Raw genomic sequence first — 8,216 nt, forward strand, 5'->3', positions numbered from 1 at the left:
TGGGGTGACGGCCGTGATCATGACTAGGGGGACCCGAGCCGCGTGTTTTGTGGGCAGAGATACACAGGGGTTATTTGTTTTTCTGTCCCATTTTCCCCAGCCAGCCCTCTATGGCTCTGGTCCTTTTATCAGAGGGGAAAAAACAAAAACAAAAAAAACATTTTTTTTTAAAAAACAGAAAATACACCTGAGACAAAGTCAGAGGAAAATGAGAAAATGCTGCACGGTCCACCTCTTTCAAATGGCCAGAGCTCGAATGTACCCAAGTCCTGGGGGTTCTGGGCCAGTGAGCAGAAAGGTTCTGTCTGGGAGGAAGGCGGTGTGAAATCCGAGGGGCTCCGAGAACCTGAGCCCAGGTTGGAGCCCGGCCTCTCCCCCCTCGGTCCCGAGCCACAGGCCCCTCTCTCTGAGCTGCCCGTCTCCCCTGAGCTCGGGGTGGGGGGGATGGAAGGGGCAGGCCTGCGCTGCTACTCCTGGGACAGCCACCACATCACAGCCTGGCAGGCAGCACCCCGACTTCCAGGGCAACTCCAGCGATATAAACACTGGGACAGACTCAGATGTCACCGGGGGCCAACTGGGCCTGATGAAATGTAGACAAACATGGCTCAAGTGCCCTGATTTCACAACCTGGAGTCCAGGCCAAAACCGCAAACACGGCCCGTCCTCACTCGCTTCCGCAGGGTTCCCGCTCTGCCTTCCCAGCCGTGGGTGTCGCCTCCGTCCAGCTGCAGGTCGGCACCCCTGTGCCCTGTGCCCTGTCCTCCGGATCCAACCACTCAGGAAGTCCCAGGAAAGGATCGTGAAGGGCTGCGTGGTGAGTGCCGCCTCCGGGGCTCCCTCTACGAGGGCTGGGGACACGGTCACGTGAAAGATCTCATTGGCCGTCCAAGGACACCCCCAAAAACTGATCCAGAAAGATGGTATTGATAAATACTTGATCTTCACAAATGGGTTACTCAATAGGGTTTTTTCAGTGGAATCTAGAATTTTCCCCTAATGGCCAAGCAGTTATTTCACCAGTAAATTACCCCTCTCTCTTAATGTATTCTTTTTGCGAATTAAACACTAGTGCCATCAATTTGAGAATTTGAAACACTTTGCCAATGTTTTCACCCCAAAGCGTCCACCAATCTTGTCCCTCAAAGCAGAGAGCTGGGAGAAAATTCAGTATGGCCACCATTGAGGACTCTTTTTTTAAAAAATATTTTTTTATTGATTTCAGAGAGGGAGTGAAAAAGAGATAGAAACATCAATGATGAGAGAATCATGGATCGGCTGCCTCCTGCACATCCCCCACTGGGGATCAAGCCCACAACCCGGGCATGTGCCCTGACCGGGAATCAAACCATGACCTCCTGGTTCATAGGTCGGAGCTCAACCACTGGGCCACCCCAGCTGGGCCGAGGGCTCCTGATTAGTAAATGGTAGTGGAGGCAGCTGCTGGGGGCAGGTGGCCCAGCCCCAAGCAGCCAGCGGGCCAGAGCGTAGTTCCCTCCACGGCCACCAGGGGGCGCAGCGGCGCGAGCAGCAACCCGGGGGCACTAACAATTCCCCCTGGTGACCCTCTCTCTCCTTCCACCTGTGTCATCTCCGTAACCTTCACCCGCACCCGCGCGGGGGCTGCCTTTAGTGCCCCCGTTTTTACAGACGGGCGCTGTCTTTGCCAAGTTTCCCAGCTGGAAAGTGGTGGAGCCGGATGGGAGCCCAGACGCAGCCCAGCCAGAGGAGGGAGCCCTCCCGGCCCTGGCTTTTCAATCACCATGCGCCCCACCCCCACCCCACTGTTCCCTCCCAGACTGAGGAGGCCTGGGGATGCGAGGATGCCCGGGCAGGCCTGGCCGTGGGACAGCTGTGGTCCTTTGCCTCCTCTGCAGCCTCCCCCGGGCCCCGCCTTCTCTCTCTCTCTCTCTCTCTCTCTCTCTCTCTCTCTCTCTCTCTCTCTCTCTCTCTCTCTCGGCGCATGGGGGGAGGGGCTCGCTGCATCACATCACTCAGATCAGAAACTCCTTGAAAGCTGGCAGTGGCGCTGGCACTGGGAGGCCTGGACAGGCCCCGATATGGTTGAAGGGAGCATCGTGCACAGCATGGACCTGCTGGACACAGTAGACCTGTAACTTCATCGCACCAGCTTCCTGCAGGCAAGGATCCACCTTTTACGAACTCCCACAGGGCAGTGGCCCTGGGCCTGGGATAGCTGGGGGTACTGCCAACACCCAGGACGCCGGGCCCAGGGAGAGGGAGGCAGGGGTGGGCGTGCACAGCCTGGCAGCCCTGCGGCCCCATCTGTACTGTACTTTCTGCTCCGGGGCCTGCCCACTGGGCCAGGTGCAAGTGGCTACTGATTAACGCGGCCTCCAGGCAGCTGTGTGCAGCTCTGACTGTGGCCACGCAAACTTCCCAAAGTCAAATGTGGGTGAGGAGGCACCCGGCACAGAGGTTACGAGCAAGGCTGTGGGGTGTGAGGAGCTGCGGGCCCAGCCCCCGCTGTGTGTGACCTTGGACGAGTTATCTGACTTCTCAGTTTCCACGTCTGCGGGTTGGGGGTCGCCAGCAAGGCTCCCCACCCCAGGGGCCTGTTTCGGAGGAGAAATGTGACTTTGTGTGTAAGACACTTTGCACAGTATACCTCGACACAGACGCCCGTTAAAGAATAAATCAGCGGGGCGGGGAGGCCCCAGCTGCATCCGGGCAGCCTCAGCCTCCACACCCAGGAGGCCCATGATCCTGAGACTTTTAGGAGCCCACAAAATTATTTGGATTACTTTGTAAGATCAGAAGAAAAAATAAATACACTGATAATAAATGTATAATAATGAACCCAGTCTGAATTATGTTTATCTTTAAACCAACAGTTATAAAATATAACGATTTTTAAATATTTTTTTATATTTTATTGATATTTTACAGAGAGGAAGGGAGAGGGATAGAGTTAGAAACATCGATGAGAGAGAAACATCGATCAGCTGCCTCCTGCACACCCTCGTACTGGGGATGTGCCCACAACCAAGGCACATGCCCTTGACCGGAATCGAACCTGGGACCCTTCAGCCCGCAGGCCGACACTCTATCCACTGAGCCAAACCAGTTAGGGCTTTAATATATTTTTATTGATTTCAGAGAGGGAGAGAGAGAAACATCAATGATGAGAGTAAATCATTGATCAGCTGCCTCCTGCACGCCCCCACACTGGGGATCGAGCCCGCAGCCTGATATCCTGGTTCATAGGTGGACGCTCAACCACTGAGCAACACTGGCCGGGCTAAAATATAACTTTAAATAATTTTTCTGGAGGAAGAGAGCCATGAAAGCAAAAGTGCCCGGGGCCCTGAGCCCTGGAGTCGGCGGACGCTCCGAAGGCCTTTGCTCCGGGAACCTCAGTCTCCTTTGTAAATCACAGTGAGCCCTAGCCTGTCCCCCTCTGAGGGCACAATCCAGGACAGATTCTCGGCAGCTGCGCTTAGGAGCACCCCAACACACACACCCCCGGCCCACCGTTTCCTTCCCACCATAAGGGATTTACCCAGGAGGGGCGTGGGAAACAAACGGGACATTTGGACTGTCGGGGCCTTGACCGTGGCCAGCGAGCAAGCATTGATCCAGCGGCTTGATTCTGGGTTCACCTGGCCGAGTTCAGATTCCGACTCTCATTGGGAAGAGAAAAAACTTGGCACAGAGAGACTCAAACAAACCAGTCTGATCAGAGCTCTGGCGGCTGCCCGGGCTTATAAATAACTGCCCTGGCCTGGCCCGCCCCCCCCCCCCCTGCAGCGGTACAGTCCGTCCCCTTGGCCTCTGGGAGCTATTTACTGCGGGGGCGGGGTGAGGGGGAGCACAGAGGGAGAAGGAGGGCGCAGGGGGAGGCAGATGACTTTCCGTGCACTTGCTCAGACCTGACAGATGGACCAGTTGCAGAGGGGCCAGCTCCCTGGAGGGGAGAGGTCACAGCACTAAAGTTACTGCCTTGACAGGTGTCCTCAGGAGCCCTGCACCCCGGGACCCACACCTGTTTACTTATCATTTAATGGATTTGTTTGTTGGTTGATTGGTTGGGGGAGGTTTTCTGATTTGTTTGTTTAACTATCTTTTATTTATTTATTATTGTTATTTTTTTAATCCTTTTCCAAGGATTTTTTCCCCTTGATATTTAGAGAGTGGGAGAGAGAGGAAGTCAGAGAAATATCGATGTGAGAGAGATGCATCAATTGGTTGCCTCCTGCACGCGCCCCAACCAGGGCCCGGGTCAGAGAGGAGCCTGCAACCGAGGTACATGCCCTTGATCAGAATCGAACCTGGGACTCTTGGGACCATGGGCCAACGCTCTAACCACTGAGCAACCAGCTAGGGCTTATTTGTTTTTTGTTAATCCTCACCCGAGGATATTTTTTCCCCATTGATTTTTAGAGAGAGTGGAAGGGAGCGGGGGAGATAGAGAGAGAGAGAGACATGGATTGGTTGCCTCCCACAGGAGCCCCAGCCAGGCCAGGGATCAAGCCTGCAACCGAGGTATGTGTCCTTGATCGGAATCGAACCTGGGACCTCTCCATCTGCAGGCCAAAGCTCTATCCACTGAGCCAAACCGGTTAGGGCAGGATATGACATTTCTTAGCCCCTCCAGCAGCAGACCTTCGTTTTTTCCTCCAGGAGTGTGGTGGAAAAACCCTAGATCACCTTCTTGGATTCTTATACCCAAGTTACCAAGAGCACTGCGAGTGGCGGCGTACAGGGAGCTTAGCCAATGAGCGGTCAGAAAAGGTGTTTCCTCTGCAGCTCACGGCAGAGGACCCGTGTGTGCGCGCGCTGGGGTGGGGGCGTGCTCTGAGCCGTGCCGGTCATGACTGTAAAGGCATCCCGGACAAATTTGCATATTACCTCTTTATATAGATAGATAGATAGATAGATAGATAGATTGATTATATATATAGATTAATGTATTAGCTCTCCATCTGGCCACAGCCTTCAGGAGTCTTTCTTTAATCCTCACCTGCGGATATTTTTTCCATTGCTTTTCAGAGAAAGTAGAAGAGAGGGGGGAAGGAAAAGGAAAGAGAGAGAGATTGGTTGCCTCCCGCACTTGCCCTGGCTGAGGTCAGGGAACGAACCGCAACCCAGGTATGTGCCCTCGACTAGGAATTGAACCGGAGACTCTTCAATGTGCAGGCCAACGCTCCAACCACTGAGCCCCACCGGCCGGGGTGATCCGGGGGACTTAAAAGGCTCAGTTCAGTGATTTCCAGAAAACAAGGAGCAGACTCACAAAACCTCTTCCTTTCCGCTCAGACCTGACTTCCTTTCCATTCAGACCTGACTTCCTTTCCGCTCAGACCTGACTTCCTTTCCGTTCAGACCTGACTTCCTTTCTGCTCAGAAATCTGAAGCCATCTGTTTTGCGTGCAGAGGGTGCTCCACGGAAGGAATACGTGTCTGTTAAACAGGTAAGTAGATTTCACAGGTTACAGACGACTCAGAAGGACTGTAGACATTTCCTGGGTCTGTCGTTACAAAGGGCCAGCAGCTGAGTGCCCTGACACAACAGCGATGTTCCCCCCACAGTCCCGGAGGCCAGAGTTCAACACCGAGGCGTCCGCAGGACCAGTCCCTGCAGAGGCTCCAGGACGGGGCCCTCCTCGCTTCCTCCAGCCCCAGGGGCTCCCTTGGCTGGTGGCGCATCACCCCAGCCTGGGCTCTGTCTCTGTGTCGGTGTCTCTCCTTTTCATCTCTTACAAGGACTCCGGTCCCTGGATCAGGGCCCCTCTGGCTAATCCCGGGTGGTCTCCTCTCCAGATCCTGAACTTCGTTCCATCTGCAGAGACCCTTTTTCCAGACAAGGTCACATTCCCAGGTTCTGCGTGGAAATATCTGGGGAGGGGCCACCATTCAACCCAGCACAAGTGAGTTAATGGTGAAAATGGTCCTAGCTGGTCTGACTCAGTGGCTAGAGTGTCGGCCTGCGGACTGAGAGGACCAAGGTTCAATTCCAGTCAAGGGCACATGCTCAGGTTGCGGGCTCGATCCCCAGTGTGGGGCGTGCAGGAGGCAGCCAATCAATAATTCTCTTTCATCACTGATGTTTCCGTCTCTCTCTCCCTCTCCCTTCCTCTCTGAAATCAATTTTAAAAATTGTTTTTAAGGTGAAAGTGGTGGAAGGGGCACTAGCACCGGCTGCTTGAATGACCCGTCTGGTGGCACACAGGGAGACGGGCTCCAGGAAATACGCCGAGTGCCCGTTGGCCACTAACGTGCGAGGAGGCCGCAGGTAGGGCTGGCATCTGAGCACCAGCGCGTTTTTTTTGCAATTGCTCTGAAAACCCACCTCCCGCTGTGACCCCTGTGCCGGGTCACCCTCAGGGGCGCTGTGCGTGCGACACTTGCGCTCAGAGGCGCCTCTGGCACCGGTTGCCTCGGCTGCCTCGCGGCTGTTGCCTAACTCTGCAGCCCCGTCTGCGTTTGATCTGGCGTCCGAACGCGGCCTCTCTCCGGGGCAGGGCAGCGGGCCCGCACACGCGGCTGAATTCCTGCCACTTGCAAAATCGCCCCGGGTTCCGATCCCAAGTCCGTGTCTTAGAGTTGGAGAGAGGCGACAACTGGAAGCTGGAACAGGTGTGACCGTTGGTGTGTGCGGCCTGCTTCCTGTTGGCTTCCGCTCAGCTTTCAGGACCCCACAGCCTGAGAGACCTCTGCTCCCCGCCCTGCAGCTTCAGGCTCCAGTGAAGAGACCACCTGGGCCAGCCCCAGCTGGGGTTGTCCTGAAAGTAACTCTGAATGGGCCTGAGAATCCACACAGTGACACCTCCCCTGTGCGAGAATGACTAAGGTAAATAAACACTACTGCCTGAAAGCCATCAGCTAGGGTCTGTTTTGTTGTTTTGTTCGCTTGTTCCTGTTTGTGTGTTGTTGTTAATCCTCACCCAAGGATGTTTTTTCCATCGAATTTTAGAGAGAGTGGAAGAGAGGGGGCGGGGCAGAGAGACATCGATTGGTTGCCTCAACCCGTGGGCCCAAGTTCAGAGTTTCTTTCATCTCCAAAAAGAGTTGCATTGACTGAGGCTGGGGGCTTAGGGAGTGGCAGTCAGGGGAAGGCAGATGGAGGCTCACCTGCATCCTCAGGGGCTCCAGATGGATGCGGGGGGGGGGGGGCGGGGGGCAGACTCAGACTCTGCGGCCGGGGGGTGGGGTGGGGTTCCCACCTTCATCGAGAAGAAGTCGCCTAGGATGGACAGCAGATCAGCAGCGACCAGGAGGCTGGATGTTCCGAGGGTCCTTTCCCAACGTCTGGGCATCAGAAGACCCTCAGGGCTCCACAGGTGGGAAGGCAGGAGCCGGCAGCGGCTTTGAAGCCTGATAAGGCATTTCCTATCCATGCCAAGGACAGGGCCCCTGGATTTAGGGAACACTGTTATGGACTGAATTGTGTTCCTCCAAAATTCACATGTTGAAGTCCCAGCTCCTAGTCCCTCAGTACGTGACTGTGTTTGGGGAAGGGGCCTTGAGGATGTGATTAGGATCAAATGAATTCGGATGGGTGGGCCCTAAGCCAACAGGACTAAGAAGAGAGAGAGACACCGGGGATGCACACACAGAGAGACCACCACGTGAGGCCCAGGAAAAGCTACACTTGCCAGCACCTTGATCGTGAACTTCCAGCCTCCGGGACTGAGATGGCTGCAGAGCTGAACGTTGGTACTGTTTCCCAGAGCGTTTGTGGAGCCCTGGGTTACAATATTGGCGACAAAGCCATTAATGATGTCGCTCGTCTGTGGCACCTGGCAACACAGCATTGCCTATCTATCAGGGGGATGAATGAATGAATGAATGAATGAATGGTGAACAAACAAGCCCTAGCCGGTTTGGCTCAGTAGATAGAGCATCAGCTTGTGGACTGAAGGGTCCCGGGTTCAATTCGGGTCAAGGGCACATGCCCAGGTTGCGGGCTCAATCCCCAGTAGGGGGCGTGCAGGAGGCGGCCGGTCAATGATTCTCCTGTGCTTTTCCTCCGATCATGGAAAAATGTCAAAAACACTCTTAGCTCCCAGGCCATACAAAAACAGGCCCGCAGGCTGTAGTTTGGCAATCCTTATTCTGAAAAATTAAAAATAAAATCCATTAAGCCAGGTGTATCATACAGACTCTGAGTCTAACTGATGGATCAGTTTTTCTTTGCTTCAATCCTTGTGGGTGGATATAATTCCTGCTGTCAAATCTGAGCTATAAAAAAA

This window comes from Eptesicus fuscus, chromosome 9, assembly GCF_027574615.1.
Source record: "Eptesicus fuscus isolate TK198812 chromosome 9, DD_ASM_mEF_20220401, whole genome shotgun sequence".
Lineage (NCBI taxonomy): Eukaryota > Metazoa > Chordata > Mammalia > Chiroptera > Vespertilionidae > Eptesicus > Eptesicus fuscus.